Below are 16,327 nucleotides of genomic sequence, written 5' to 3'. Positions count from 1 at the left end.
CAGAGAACTAAGAATAATTAATTATAGCTAATAAGAACTAAGAATAATTAGTTAAAAATAATTATTCATTTTCTTTCTCAGCAACACTATTTGTAACACATTCATAACTGACAAGACTGGCTGTTTAATTACCTCTTACAGACTATAGGCACAAACTTATGTTCCAGCAAATGGTACAGCATTTGACTATAGCATGAAAAACTTAAACAGCAAAAACATTTTAAAATTTTTCTCTCTCTGAACTTGGCATTAAATATTGCTATAAAGTACTTTAAATTTGCTCATCTTTGTGGCTTTAATTGCTTATATGTTTTCTGAATAGCAATTTGGACATGGACAGAATTAATATGGCTGTAGAATGAGCTAAGAACAGATATTCTTTGTAACAACTACCATTACAGGAAAACAAAAATATAAACTTAGATGATGTAGCACATGTTAAGTCAATTTAAAAAAAAATGAAATAAGACCAAGACATAAGAAGATGGTTTTTCTGAACGTCATTAAGAAAAGATACTTTTCCATTAAAGCCATATCATTTGGTACTTTATTTATTCTAACCACATTTCTTTTTAAATCACTACAATGGTTGGGATTTACAATGAGAAGATGAACAGTCGACTACTCTATTTCTTCATGAAAAAGATGGTACTTTTTCAAGAAAAAGATATTCTTCACACACACCACCACAACAGAAAAAAAAAAAAAAAAAAAAAAAAAAAAAGTACTCTAACAGCTACATGAAATTAAAATGTGACTTAAAAGGGAAATGGCATGCAACCTCAATTGATGCCTGGAGAAAAAGGTGTCTGAACACAAATGTATTTTGCTATATCATATATTCCATTTTTACTATCTTATGATTGACTCACTTTGTAGTGGCAAAGTATATACCGAGTTTTGTGAATTACAGCTTCTAATGAATCATAGCACAATAGACAACTTTGAAATTCTTTTGACACATCTACAGTGGTGGCCAAAATTGTGGACACTTTTGGAAATTTTTATGTTCTTGAACTTTGCATGCTTATAGAAAACGTTACGTTTCACAAAATGCAAACTTGTATATATCATTTTAAAGAGAATTTATTACTGAATTCAATACAAAACACAAAATTCAATTATTTGCAATACAAAAAAAAAAAAAAAAAAAAAAAAAAAAAAAAAAAAAAAAAAAATTAAACGATAATAGTTATGGATATACATTAGATAGTGATGATTGCAGTGAGAATTCAGTAATAAATTCTCTTTAAAATGATATATACAAGTTTGCATTTTGCGAAACGTAACATTTTCTATAAGCATACAAAGTTCAAAAACATAAACATTTCCAAAAGTGTCCACAATTTTGGCCACCGCTGTATGTGCAAATTGCTTATTATTCTTGCCCTAAAGTTAAAATTTGTGGATGCACTGTTGAAACTGACAACTGCTTATTCACAAATGCATGCACACAAACAAAAGAAAAATAAAAAGAGAAAAAAGGGGGCCTCCCTCATAGCAGGCGTTTGTAGGATTGTGTCATTGAATCAGAGAATGTTTTCTGGTTACTTTTCCAAACTTTAGCTACAATAGGTGCTGATAGAATATATCAAAATTTTTCAGTATAGTTTTAACCAAAAAATATCTATAAAGAATTTTTTTAAGAAACTTAACTGTAATTTGAAAACAAATTATTATTATTTAACCCTCCGAGTGTTATGGGTTTAGCCCTGAAATTTCAAAGTTCCTCAAAATGTCATGAACAAGTGGTAATTTCTTGATTTTAATTAAAAAATGACTCTCTCATTTTGTACCTTGATTCCTTTTCTTCCAATATACATCCATACCGAAATCAGATACATTAAAAACTCGCAGAAAATTTCATGCATAATGAATATAGAAGGCAGCCTTCTATGCGGAATTTTCCGGCCGTAACACTGAGAGGGTTAAAATATTCCACTTTTTTCTTTCACACACAGACAATAAGGATAAATCTTTAAAACAAGGTAGGGGGAAGGAAGAAAAGAAAAAGTTCTGAAAGTTTTAAATGTTAATGAAATATTAATGATAAATATCAAATGCACTGATATGCTAATAGAAGCCTGAAATTTTAAAGCTTATCCAAACTTTCTGTTCTTATACTCATCTAAAATACAGTTACTGATTAAGTCTGAACTATATTGTTGATAATCATGTTACTAAGATGTAACATAATTATATTTTCATTAATTCAGCAGAACTATCACATATTTACACAACTGAATATAGGGGGGAAAATTTCGAGCTTTGAAAATGAATAGAATTAAGAGAACAAAAAAGAGAGCAGGAAAGTTTTCTAGCCCTGTCCTAAAATATAACATAATATTTTACAGCGCTTCTTTCAATAAGAAAAATTCATGCTTTTTTTTTAATATTAAGTTACACGGACTTATTTATAGATCTATTTTTCTGTATAAAAATCAGTAAATCAATTCAAAGAATATGCTTTATGTTCTTTTAAAAACTTAACAATACTAAAAAATTATATGCATACTTGATTTGAAACAAACAGATTCATTTTTATTTATAAATACTAGAAGCTGAATTTACAATTATAAATATACAAAAGTATTTTTCAGTTAGATGTTTTTTTGAATAAATCTTAGGCCCATAATTCCAGCTTAAGAAATAAATAAAATAATAATAGTCATCTGATAAAAGTAATTTTGTAACTTAAGGGTGCATGACTGAAGTAAGGAAAGGATTCAGCTTTTCATTTTAGAAAATTCCTTAGGCATTTTTATTACAGTTCAATATAGCAGTAAGGCTACTCCACCATCTATACTTATGCTGTTAATTCATAAAACAAATCTGTCATATTAAATACATAAAATATTCAAGCATACACATTTTTATTAGCTTTTATTCAGTTCACTCATGGTATTTGTTGCATTGTTAAAATTTAGCTATCAATGTTTAACCTACTTCTTGAAGTTGAAATTTTGTACACATTCCATTTGTTAATGACAATGCAATGTTGTAATCTTTTTAATTTAATATTTAAATTATTTTTTGCATATATCTTCATTTAATGAACAATTTTAGGACACGTAATATTTCTGTTGTAAATTCTGCTACTAAGGAAAGATGTGTTTTAGGTAAAATGTCTAATGATAATGTGAACAATTCTGATATTGTTTCAAAATGTATTGGCAAACAAAGTACTTCTACTCTTTTCTGATGTTGCTAAAAAGGGTAACCTAACCCTAGTCCTAAAAATCTCAGAAATTTATTGTTTGCACTATTGGATAGAGTTGAAAAAATTCTTTTAAAATGAAATTCATAAAAATTTTTCAACATAATTTCTTCCCCCTCCCCCAAATTTTTAAAAGGTTCTCGATTTTTTTGACTATTTCACATTTGAGACATATAAATTTCAAAATCTAAAAAATTTACCAGTTATAAAAATTTCAACTTTACACAAATGTTAAAACAAACTCTCTTTACCCTCTTTTAAAACAAGAAGTCAAAAGATATTAATTGGGTGATTTCCTACATTTTTTAAAAAATATGCTATGATATAAAACAAAAAGGGGAAATACCATTTCCCCAGTTTTAAGGTTATGATGTCATTACATCACTATTTTTTGTCATTCCATCATTCCCATTAATCTAAAAAACACCAGAGTTAATTAGTGTTTAAAATTATTTGCAATGCAATCTACATCATTTTTTAATTTGTTTATTTTTCTCTTTATAATTTCATATTCATTTTTCTTACTATTTTATTTTAAGAATTGACTTGCTTAATTTTATTATGACATGTAATATTATGTAATTTATTATGGTATATAATATTATGAAATGATATGTACATAATTTATGGGACTTTAAAATTCTGACATTCAAATTATAAATTCATTATTATTCATTTTAGAGATTTGAAACTTTCCAAGGTTATAAAAAAACTCTTTTTTATCCCTTTTTAAAAAGAGAATCATTATATATATATATATATAAAGAGCCACAGAGGTTTTTTTTCCAAGATTTCATTCGAGCTCTGGACAGCGTGTGATTCCGACTTGTTTTACAGAAGCTCCTCAGTGAGCAGGTGACTCAATATTCTAGGCTTATAATGTTTCTCATTGAATGCTTTAGATATGCTTTTGATAGCTGGTATATTCTGGTGCTGTGTGTGGCAAATAACGGAAGGTCAATTTATGTACAATTCAGTTTGGGATAGTAATGATTCCTATGGCAATTTAGATATGAACGAAATCCTTAAGAACTTATTGACTAAAAAGGAATTGGATGAAGTTGATTTCATCAATGCAACTAGATTTCAGAAAAGTACGATGGACTTTAGTGGAAAACTTCATAGTGTTCGTGAATCATCTATCATGGACAACCCTGGTGTGGATCCAATGTCACAAAGGTATTTTGCTGAAACCCAAACTAATGAAATGGAAGCCTAGCACAACAATTTAATAGGTAAGTGGCAAAAATTTTAGGATACGTAACATTTCTATTGCTTATTCTGTTTTTGTATTAAATTCTGATACTAAGGAAAGCTGTATTTTAGGTAAAATACCGTAATTTCCGGCAGAAAGGCCGCACTCGAGAAAAATGGCGGGAAAAAAATTAAAATTACACAGAAACGCTGCATCAGCGTAAATGCCACAATAGATAAAATTGCGCATGACATCGTCGTGGGCTGTATAGATGCAAAAACTCAACCTAAGTCCTGATATATGACATACCAGTTAAGAAAAATGCATGAAATGAAACCATAACTCAAAAATAAATTAAAGGTAAGAAATGTATAGCTTCTGTGCCGTTTAGAGACATTTTCAAACATTTTCCGCTCCCTTCTTACTTAAAAACTATCCAACACTTAGGATTATACTTGGACCCAAACTGATGGGATCTGTATTTGGCAGAATGCCAAGAAAAATACATTCATGTTGAAGGGAAAACACCTCAGAGTTCCTTATTGCGAGGCAGGTGGAGTCGTGTCCGTCTTTGAAAAAAATTACAGAAAAGGCAGGGGTGGGGAGAGGATGGGTCCTGGAAGATTCATGGAATGGCAGAGGAGAGAGACTATTCAAACTGATGAGAATGTTGATTTGAAAGGGGGAAGAATGTTATTGTTCTGAGATCTCGTTTAGTCTATGCACAATGACAAGGCCATCCAAACTATGTACAATGACGATAATAGGAAATATTTTATTTTTAGTGCACCTAAACGCCGCATGGGTAGAAACGTTGCACCCGCTGAAAATTTAAGTTTTAAACACGTAAACGCCGCGGCGTTTCTTCCGGAAATTACGGTATCTAATGATAATGTAAAGAATTCTGATAATGCTTCAAAATGTATTATCAAACAAAGTACTTCTAATGATTTACTCTTCTCTGATGTTGCTAACCTAACCATAGTTAGCTAAACCTAATTCTTCTAAGAAACCTGATGGTTATTCTAAAAAATGTGTACAAGAGATAAACCACTTGCTTAGGCAGGTTTACTTTCCCCAGGAATGTAAAATATTGAAGAATAATATTGATATCACAACTTTTAACAAATCTGCAACTCTCATTAGCAAAGAAAATAATGCCGAAATAGTGTGAAAGTAGTGATTCGTGGATGACCCACCAATTAATTTAAAGACAAGTTGACAGCATGTTATAACATTGTTAAAGTGAATCATATATTTAGATTCAAGACTCGAGTAACATTACCTCTATTTCAGGTGCAATTAGCCAGTGTAGAGGGAAATGACAACTTTTTATGGTTTGATGTTAAGGTAGAACCCTAGAAGTACAAAGGTGGTGTGGCACATTGCCACAACTGTCAGTATTTTTTTCACTTCTCGGAAAGTACAAACTCGCGCTGAGGTACATTAGATGTTCATTATCACATAAAAGTTCTGAATGTGAAGCAAAATTTACTAAAAAATTGACTTGTTTCAATTGCAGTGGAGATCACGCTGCCAATTTTTTATTCCGTCATAAGAACCCCAGTAATATGAAAAGGAAACCAAATATTAAAAATCAGGATAATGATTCTTGAGCTGAACCACATGAATGAAGATCTCTCCCCAAATCTCAAAATGAAACTTTTGATCAAAAACATTTCTCTATGTCACATAGTAATGATAAGAAAATTGGAAAATATTGATGCAACTGATTGGATTCAATTCCCATTGTTCGTCTGAGCAGCCAAACCTACTATCAGAAGTCAGAGTAACAATGCCTCTCATAACATTTCCTCTGCATTTAGGGAATTTTTGAAGACTATTCCAGAAGTAAACAAGATTTTCAGCAAATTTTCTACCTTTGGTGGTATTACAATTATCACTGATTGCAAGGATGATGTTCGTGCTGCAGCCAGTATTATTCACATACTTTGTGTACTTTCAGTATTTAATGTGTTGAGTATTACTATTTCTATTATGTATTCTATGTTATCATAACTGCATGTGCTTTCAATACATCTTATTCATGTGCACCAGCACAATTACCTTGACTGCTCTCTAGACTTTTGAATATTTTATGTAGTTTCCTCATACTTCGGACTTCTACACTTATCGCTCGAACCTCCAATTCATTTCATATTGATAAATTCAAAAGTAATTATTTCTCAACAGAGGTAAATTCACAGTACCTAGGTACTCCAGTGTTGCACAATTCTACTAGCTGGATGTGTACAACCCATAGATCTACTGTTCTCTGTTAATTTCATAAGCAAAATAATACACAAAAATTTCATATTACACAATTTCACTTTCTATGCAAAAATTTTGTTTTTATACTATAGGCAATATTTTATTATACAGGGTGATTGTAAATTGTTTTTACAAATTAAGAGGGGTGATAATACTCATCCAGATGAGTGATAATTGCCCTGGAACATACGGTCACATTCCATTCTGAGAGGCAGAGAAGAGGAATATTAGATTTCCAATCTGAACTTACAACAGTACAGTCAAAAGTCGTTAATCCGGACTCATCGGGACTTTGGCGATTCCGGATTATAGATCATCAGTTTAAATCTGGTAAGATGGCATGCAGAAATTATAAAATTAAAAATATGAAACCGTAATTTTTGAAATAAAGAACAATTATGATCTAAAGGGTATCAAAATTTACAAAAAAAAAAGCTTAATATTTATTTGTTTACTTTATTAAACATTTCTTTCAATGTAAGTTAAGTTGCTTCGTTTTTTGTACTAATACTTTCTCTTTAATTCTATAAACAGACATAATTTCTTCTTCAGTTACAAAGTTCCGCTATTCAAGTCCTATAATTGCTACCTCGAGAATATCCACTAATTTGTCAATTGAAATTTTTTCGTTTTCAATAACCTCTGTGTCACTTTCTTCTTTATCGGAAGTGAATTATAATGACAAGGAATTTGATTTAAATCATATCAAAGACGGGGTACATCAAGATGAAATACTACATTTAGTAAGGAATTATAAGCCAAATAAAATAAAAATGTCTGCCCTGAAGATAAGGATAGTGCTGACAGATTAACTTCCAATTCATTGCGCGCGTCAACACGATGCATGGGCAGAAATTTTGTAGCTTTGAGGTCCGGATTATGGGTGTCCGAATTAACGACTTTTGACTGTATTGGGCGAGTGAATGAACGAGACCAGTTGCACAATCAGTTTACTGAAAAACTCACAGAGAGTGCACAAAATGGATAAAACTGAAAACTTGACTTTCGAGTGTTAATTCGAGCTCAGACTTTGATGGTGCACATTATGGTTGGCAAGGTCTCAACCTCGCAAATGATTGCAACAAGTTAATTATCTAAATTATTAGGGGGAAATTATCTATTAGGAGAAAAAACTGCTACTTTGATATCAAGTATCAAGAAAGCAGTTTTTTCCCCCTTTGCCATCTTCTGTCCTGTCCTCCTGAACTTAATGTGCTGTGCTCATTCTACTTGAAATGCCCTTCCGTGGGATACGAAGTTCTGACAGTGGGAGCACAGCACAAACTTTTCGTGCTAATCTCGGCATATAGCGGAAGTTGGAGTCAGTTGATAATATTCAGCCCTTGATTCGATAATTAACTTGTTGCAATCATTTGCAAGAATGATACCTTGCCAACCAAAGGTGTGCATTTGAGTGTTTGCCATCAAAATCTGAGCTTCAATTAACACTCGTCTGAGCTAAGTCAAGTTTTCGATTTAATCCATTTTGAGCACTCTCTGCGAGCTTTTCACTAAACTGTTTGCACAACTTTTGGTCTCATTCATTTCCTCTCCCAACACTGTTTTTAAGTTCAGGTTGTAATTCTAATAATCCTCTTTTCTGCCTCTCAGAGTGGAATGCGACCCTATGTTCTATGGTAATTATTGCTCATCTCGATGAGTACTATCACCTCTTTTAATTTGTAAAAACAATTTAGAATCACCCTGTATACAGATAAAGAATAACTTTTTTTGTTTAATTTCACAGTAATAAAAATAAAAGCATAAATATGTGTCTAGTTTGCATGATTAGGAAAATACAAAACAATTTTATGGTCTAATTTACTGAAAAAAAAATTACTAAATGTACAGCAACATGATGCAAGTCAGTGACTTTTGTAAACTAATTTTTTTAAACATATTAAAATTTAGAAAAGGAAAAACGAAAGTATTCGTTCTTTTCTAGCATTTACATCAATTATGGATCATTTTCATGCAAATACATCATAATTTAAGAATTATTTAATCAGGACTTTTCCCTACACTGTAAACCTATACTAAATCTCATACATTCTGTACATGGGCTACTGGATTAATAACACTACTAGCAGCTGACAAGTGATAAAATTGAAATTTTGAATTTATCAAAAGAAAGGTTCTAATTTTCCTTTTTTTATACTATAGTTACCCTGTCTTTGAAATTGTGACACCACACTTGTATCTGTAAGGGCTATTTTTAAAAATCTTTTCCAATTTCTTGACAATATGAACAATTTTGAATTCATTGCATGCAAGGAAACAAACTAACTACAAGGTACATTTAATATGAAGGTGTTGATAAATAAACCCTTTATTCATGTTAATCATATAAATTCGAAATTAATATTAAAAGACAACAAAATACATTCTAAAAAGAATAAGCTATCCAAAACAAAAGAATTGCAAATTTATTATCTGTAATTATTGTAAGAGAATTATGCAACAAATGCTAAATACAGGGTTCATACACATTACTGCACATGGAAAATAAAGTACTTTTAAGGACCATTAATGAAAAAAATTAAGGACCTATGAGCAAATGGGAACTGAATAAATTGAATTAAAAATATTATCTATGCCTGAATTTTATTTTTGTAATACCATCCTAAAAATAAAATAGATCCATTATTACTAAACATGAATTAATTAACATAATTATTAAAAAGATCGAGAATGAAATAAACTTTAATTAATTTATAAAGTAGCATTAAATATTTTACACTTATAATACTTGGACATATTTGAAAGAAGATATGTGGCATTTACGTTTTACTAACATTTAGCATTATGTTGATTTTTTTGTAATGTCTCATTTTGTCACATACTTGGTCAGTCTAGAGGTTTAGTAAATAGCAGGCAGATTTTATGTCAAACGACATAGGTTAAATTTTATTTTTTAACAATATTTGTTAAAAAAAGCCCTATTAAAATCAAAATCTAATAAAATTTCACAGTTTACAATACATGTAATATAGGACATTGATTCTTAAACTATATTAGGATAATTACACATTTAAAAGCTACAAAACATAAATATTTAAAACATTTATGTTTTGTAGTTTTTAAATGCATACTCCCCCCCAAAAAAAATCAAATTATTAAGACATATTAGATGAATCTTTTAAATCGCAAGTTTTCAATTTCTTTATTAATAAAAAAAATCCCTTTCTATAATGCCTGGCCATGTGATAAGATTAGAAGCATTTTTGATATTTTTCATGTTTGTGTCTACTGAAAAGTAAAGAAAATAAAGGGAAGATAAACATGTTAAGAAAAAGATTCTAGTATCAGAAGTAAAACATTCAAATATTATGTTTTCATTGTTCTTCCAGACGCTCTCCAAAACGTAAGTAATTCATTGCAAACTTTCTGTAAAATACCATGGAGACATTTTTTTATTTTGCCACATATTTCTTGAATCTTCTAGAATCGTGGGTCTATAAATCTTGCCTTCAAATCCTTCTAAACTTTCCAAGCTGCAATGTCTAAAATCCTACAGAAAAATTATCCCTACCAATTCCGAAACAACGAAAAGCCAGAAATATTTTGGAAAAAAAGGGGGAGTGTAAAATTAATTTTATAGAGAAAACTGATGCATATTCTGAGAATTTAGAATATTCTGAGACAATTACATGGAGAAAAACTTTTACTATGGAAAAAGAAAAAAATAAAAAGAACTTTTTAGTTAATTACATAGCTAATTTTTCTTTTGCTAAGAGATATTTCATAAATTAAGCTTTACAACATTATACCTTGTTTATTTTTCAGATTTAAAATATTGTGTAATAAGTTGCTAAAATGGAACTTTATAATATCATACCTGCCAACCTCTAAAGATAAAAATTCAGAAGATTTCTCCCCCAAATTCAGAAGATTTCTCCAAAATTCAGAAGAACACGAAGAATTAATATCATGCTTTGATATTAAAAAAATAACAATTTATACAAATAGAAAAAAGAAAATTGTACTTACATTAGTAAATCTCAATTAAGTAGTAACTAAAAAATTTATAAGGAAACATAAAACAAGAACTTAATGTTACACAAAAAAAATTATTGCAATGAATTTAGAGTGCATTTTTTGGCTTTAGCCAAAAATTCTTTGGAAAATTTCTTATCATAACAATTAGTTTCCTCATAACATTTAGCAATTAAAATGTTTTCTAGAGTTTTTGGTGAAATTGAAGAACGAAACATAGTTTTGTTTTTCTTCACAACACTGAAGACTTTCTCGCACTCAGCATTACTGTGTGGAATTACGAGAATAGCACATAAAACTCTTGCTAGTCTATCATATTTTGGTGTTCCATCAGCTCTTTTTATTCTTTTTAAGGTACCAACGAGGACATCAAGTCTATCTTCTCCAGAACTGGCAAAGTCTTCAAACTGTGTAAACAATAACTCTGCCAAAATGACATCGGCATCCGAATTCGTAGCCGAATTTGAGGAAGCACTTCCGCAGAGAACCCGGTAAATGTAAACATCGCCAACTTTGGCGATAATAGTTCAAACTGGGAACCCAGCGGATTTATCCTATTCGCTTGTTCGAAGTTTGCAACCATTCCTCTTGCGTTCACTTTGTTGAATTATCACTGCCGTTGTTCACATTTGCAGATTTATATTATTCTTCTCTTATTTATTAGAAATATTTTCGTAGAATAGATGCCGGTTTTCGGTTCTGGATGAAAGGAAGAAAATACGGCGGAAGGGGTAAATTCTAATTTTTAACACGGCTGTTTACGTTGTGTTCTTAATTATTAACAGCTGTAAGCATGCAGAACTATGAGGTTTTTAACTCCTAAAATAATTTGTTTTCGTAGGCCGCAAAAATATGCATATGCATTTTAAGTAATTAAGTAATGCTTTTATTTTTATTATTGGTTATTGTCATCTAAAATTACGAGAATAAATCAATTTTTATGGCATAAAATTTTAACAAGATAATATCTTGTTAATGCTTTTCTAACAATAACCTTTCAGAGGATGGCAGATGTGACATAAATAGATGATTAAATTGAAATAAAAAATATGATTCATTATCTAAGACAGGGTTGCCACTCAAACAGGAGAATGAAATTCCCTGACTTTTCCAGGTTTTCCAGGTGCGTTTCAAGAAAATTCCAGTCTATTTGCGTAATGTACGTTGGCTACGCTAAGAGGTAAACTATGGTATTACTTGTATTGTGTAGCAAATTCACTTAATTATTCAATAAATCCCAGAGGACATTTATTCTTAATTATTCTTGGTATACTTTGTTTGATAATTTTGTTTACTTTTCCACTTAAGAAACTTAATAAAATTTAAGATATATACATTGGATAACAAATGTATGTTTTATTTAATTATTACTCATGATCATCACCAGTTCAACACGAGGCTAATCTGGTCCTTATAAATCCCAACGCAATGATAAATAGTTAGGTTAGATTTTAGGTAAATTTAATTTGTGTGAGGTATGTTCTTAAAAAGCACCTTAACACTTGAAAACACAAATATAATTATAATAGTTGTTGTTTTCTCCATTGAAGATTGAGATTAGAATCTTCCCAATCTGGAATAAAATAAGGCTTTTTTTGCAGACATTCTGCAGCTAAATGAAACAAAGAAATCTATTTTAATAAATTGAGGTATTTTATATTTAGTTCCCAGCATACATAAGAAAAAAATATGTGCATTAAATTTCGTGATGGTATGTCATCATACTGCTAGAATTAATTTCAAGATTATGCCAGAGAAAATTTCCTGAAATTTAGAAATATTATTTACTAATAATTAATAAATTTAGAGGGAAGAAGCATCATTAAATTATACGAATAATATAAAAATAAAGATAATTACTTAAAAATTGAATTAGAATAATCAACGATATTTTAGCGAATATAGTTATATTACATGGTTAGCCTAGATGACAGATTACTATTTTTTATTTTACTGCAAAATGGCAAGGTATTTATTAAAAAGAAAAGTTTAAAAAGATTTTGCGGTAAAATTCTAGTATACGGTAAGGCTTTGGGCACGATTTTGAAAATTGTCGTTAAGACCAAAATGACTCGTTTGCTGCGCATCATCATGTTGCCAAATCCATACATGGAGATTATTTTAACCAAAAAACGTCTATGCAAAGAATCTCTAATTCTTTGGTCTATGTAAAGAAGAAAATTTTCCATACAAGTAAAATGCTATTACGCCGCTAGAATGCGGATGGAAAATTTGCCAAGGGATTTGGCGACGGAACCTGGCGGCCAGAGTTTCCCTCTCCGCGATGTGTACCGGATATTGAGAAACGTGTTAAGAAGAAACATTCTTTGACAAAAAGAAAGCTACGAAAATCCGTTTTTAAATTATTGCAAAAAATCCAAGAAGAAACGTTTTATCAAAGGACGTTTCTTCTTGGATTTTTCGCAATAATTTTAAAAACGGATTTTCGTAGTTTCCCATCCCCCTGAAAATTACTAACCTATGAATTAATTTACTTGCGCCAAAAAATATTTTCTTTTAATTTAGAGTTTAACTACTTGCGCCAAGACTAAACTTCACGGTTGCGGTGCCGTGCGCTACAATATAGCAAGTGGTAAAGTGTCTCATTTACGCCGCTCCGCATCTGCGAGTGCAATCCAGAGCTGTAACTCGAGAAATAAACAATCTCGTTGTTAGGCGACGTGTGCACCATGTTATTTTCATTTTTATTTCATTCCAGGTAGCGTGGCAACCCTGCTAAGATGAGAGAATAGTTTGATGCATTACCATGATCATCAGAATTAGCAAACCACTGCTGGTGTAAGGAATATATTGTTTTCCGTGTTAACTGGAATTTAAGACAAATTTTTTTCGTTTATCACGTTTAACCGGGTAATTTCAGTACATTAATACTAATTTATATTTTTTATTTCCGTTATAAATGCTTATATATTGTCTTATGCTTAATATATTCTTTTCTGTGCTAACTTGAATTTAATACAAATTTATTTCCGTATATCACGTTTAACCGGTTAGTTTTACATCTACATGCATATTATCTGTGAATTTTTACTACCATATGCTTAATATATTGTTTTGTCTGCTAACTTGAATTTACATGCACTAAAAATCACGTTTACAAAATAATAAATATCACGCTTACGCGGCTCATGGTCGATGAACCGCGAGCTTGGCGAGTAAAAATGCAACGGGTTCTTTCTCGAAGCGCCAACAGGTTCTCTGCAGATGAAAACCCGAATTTGAAAAAAAATCATCCACTTTCTTTGACGTTGTCGAAGCCCAAGCATTAACTTGCTAACATTAATGCTTTTTAGACTTAACAATGCTTCATAATGTCGCTTCTTCCACCGTGACTTATTATGAAGTCACACACGCACACGTTGCAAAATGCATAGTTATTTCTTTTGAAGGATTCTTTAATTGTTGGAAATTCGGCTTTGTAGGCAGGCCGAAAATATTGAGAATATGGTTTTTTTTAACTCATTTCGTAACAACGACGTATTAAGAAAATTCGTAGCACGAGAAAACAAAAAAAAACAAAAAAAAAAAAAAAAAAAAAAAAAAAAAAAAAAAAAAAAAAAACAGAATGCGACAATCCACGCTAAAAAAATAATCTGGCGCCCACAAAGAAAAGAGTGGGAGAAACAAGTTCAGCGCATTGGATTGGCTGGTTAAGCGGCGAGTTGGGAGAAACCGCAGGTTACTGGACTCGAAGTAATCGGTAGTTGGCGGTAAAACACGATGCGATTGGCGAAAAATTCCAAAATTTCGACAAAAATCACTAAAAACACTTGAAAAAGGAAAAAAATCGTAAAAAATGGATTACGATCGTAAAATCGTAAAGACAAACGCATTTTCGTAAAAATTACGAAAAATTCGTAAAAGTTGGCAGGTATGTAATATGACAGCGAAAAATAAAAATGTTTTATTTTAATGTTATTTTTAAATATAATTTCAATCTATTATTTTAACGAAATTTATGAATGTTATGATGTTTAAAAAAAAATCACCGAAAAATTCTCAAATCACAGAACTAAAAATTTTCTATAGAAACTGATCTTAAAATTGCCAAAGTGTTGATAAGTCGCCAACTTTAGAACTGTTTAATAAAAAAATTCACATCCCCAAAAGCGAAAAGTTGTTTAAGAGCTCTTTACTAGAAAAAAAGAATTTTGAAATGCGTATGTTTCACTTCTTGCTTAGAAACTCGAGTATCCCATCATTTATGTTAGAAATTATAACCCATGAACCCATTCAAAAGATAACCATATATGTCAGTGAATTGCAACAAATATCCCACCAAAATGCTAATTCACACTCAAAATGGCAGTCGTAAAAACAGACAGAAATTTCAAATGATTAAAGTTAAGGACCTTCTACTGATTTTGACTAAAATTAAGGATTTTTAAGGAACAAAAATCGATTCCAAAATATCTAAGGACTCTTAAGGACCATATAACTATGACAGTGAAATAAATTAGCTCCTTTAATTTTTTATTTCCATTAAAACTTTTTCTCGTATGTTTATATTACAAAAAAAATATGGTTAAATTTAACCTGCTGAATTTCCTAAAAATCAGAATTGTGTCTGTTTATGTCCAAAAAGAAATGGGGATTACAGGTATTGACAAATTAAGTCACAGATTATTAAAATTGTATTATAAAACGTGTCTTCTTTAATGAAGTGGGACACATCTATTTAAAAATTCCTTGCTACAAAGAGGCATGTTCATATTTTGCTTTAATACATATTCAGCCTCCGGGGGGGGGGTGAAATTAATTGCACAATTCTACAAATTCCTCCTTTTTTATGATGAAGTTGTTTCTTACTAAATTTCATCTCATGAACACACACAGGCTCTTGGACTGGTCTCATATAGACGCTGCAGCAAAACTTATGCTACGTTTTAACATGAAAATTGGGTTGGCGGGAGAACAGTCTGAAATCAGGAGTCTCCCGCCTAAATCAAGACAGTCGGCAACTCCACGTTTCCTTAAAATCAACAGTATAAGCAAAAAGTAATGAAGGATGAACATTGCTGTTATGAAGCAAAATTGTTTTCAAAGAGAATTCAGAAGGACAATTAAAAGTCTCCAGTCATCTCTCTTATGTGATACATTCACAACTCAACAGGACCTTTGATATAATGACACATAGTTACATTCCCTTTTCAATTTTGCATCCAAAGTACAAAAAGTAGACTTTTTCCCCCTTTCTCTTTTACTAAGTATGAGAAATGACGCTGAGGAGTATTATGGAATGTTAGACTATCAAACAATTACCAATACTGATGTTACAGAATAAAGCTCTCTTTATCATTTTTGCTTTGATGTCATACGAAAGGCAAAATGTTCTTCAACTTTAAAAAAGTGTAGTGTTTCTACTTTACTGGCAGAGAAATCAAAACTTTTGTTTGGATCTACTGTAGCTTTCATTCCATAAGGAACAGTGTTATCAGTTCTGCTGATAAAACTGCATAACCATGTATTTTTAATACCAATTAAAATCAATAACATAACTAGGAGCATGTTTCTCCATTAAGTATAATATTTTGCTCTTTGTGTCCTAATTTTCTAAGCATGATTGATGATTTTGTGCACTCTGGGTAATTGTCACTTTCAAACATAATGAGAGCTGTTATTTACAT

General features: G+C 30.8%; 1 protein-coding gene across 6 annotated transcripts in view; it reads right to left on the bottom strand.

Annotated features, from left to right (window-relative positions):
- LOC118184702 (CREB-regulated transcription coactivator 3-like) overlaps positions 1–16,327 on the bottom strand; it is a 203,733-nt gene that overhangs the window by 63,848 nt on the left and 123,558 nt on the right. The window lies entirely within an intron of this gene.

The sequence above is a fragment of the Stegodyphus dumicola genome, chromosome 2, assembly GCF_044657685.1.
Source record: "Stegodyphus dumicola isolate Sdum_Otavi_A_Nest chromosome 2, ASM4465768v1".
NCBI lineage: Eukaryota > Metazoa > Arthropoda > Arachnida > Araneae > Eresidae > Stegodyphus > Stegodyphus dumicola.
Note: the sequence above shows the minus strand (reverse complement) of the source record. Positions and strands in the feature narration are given on the sequence as shown.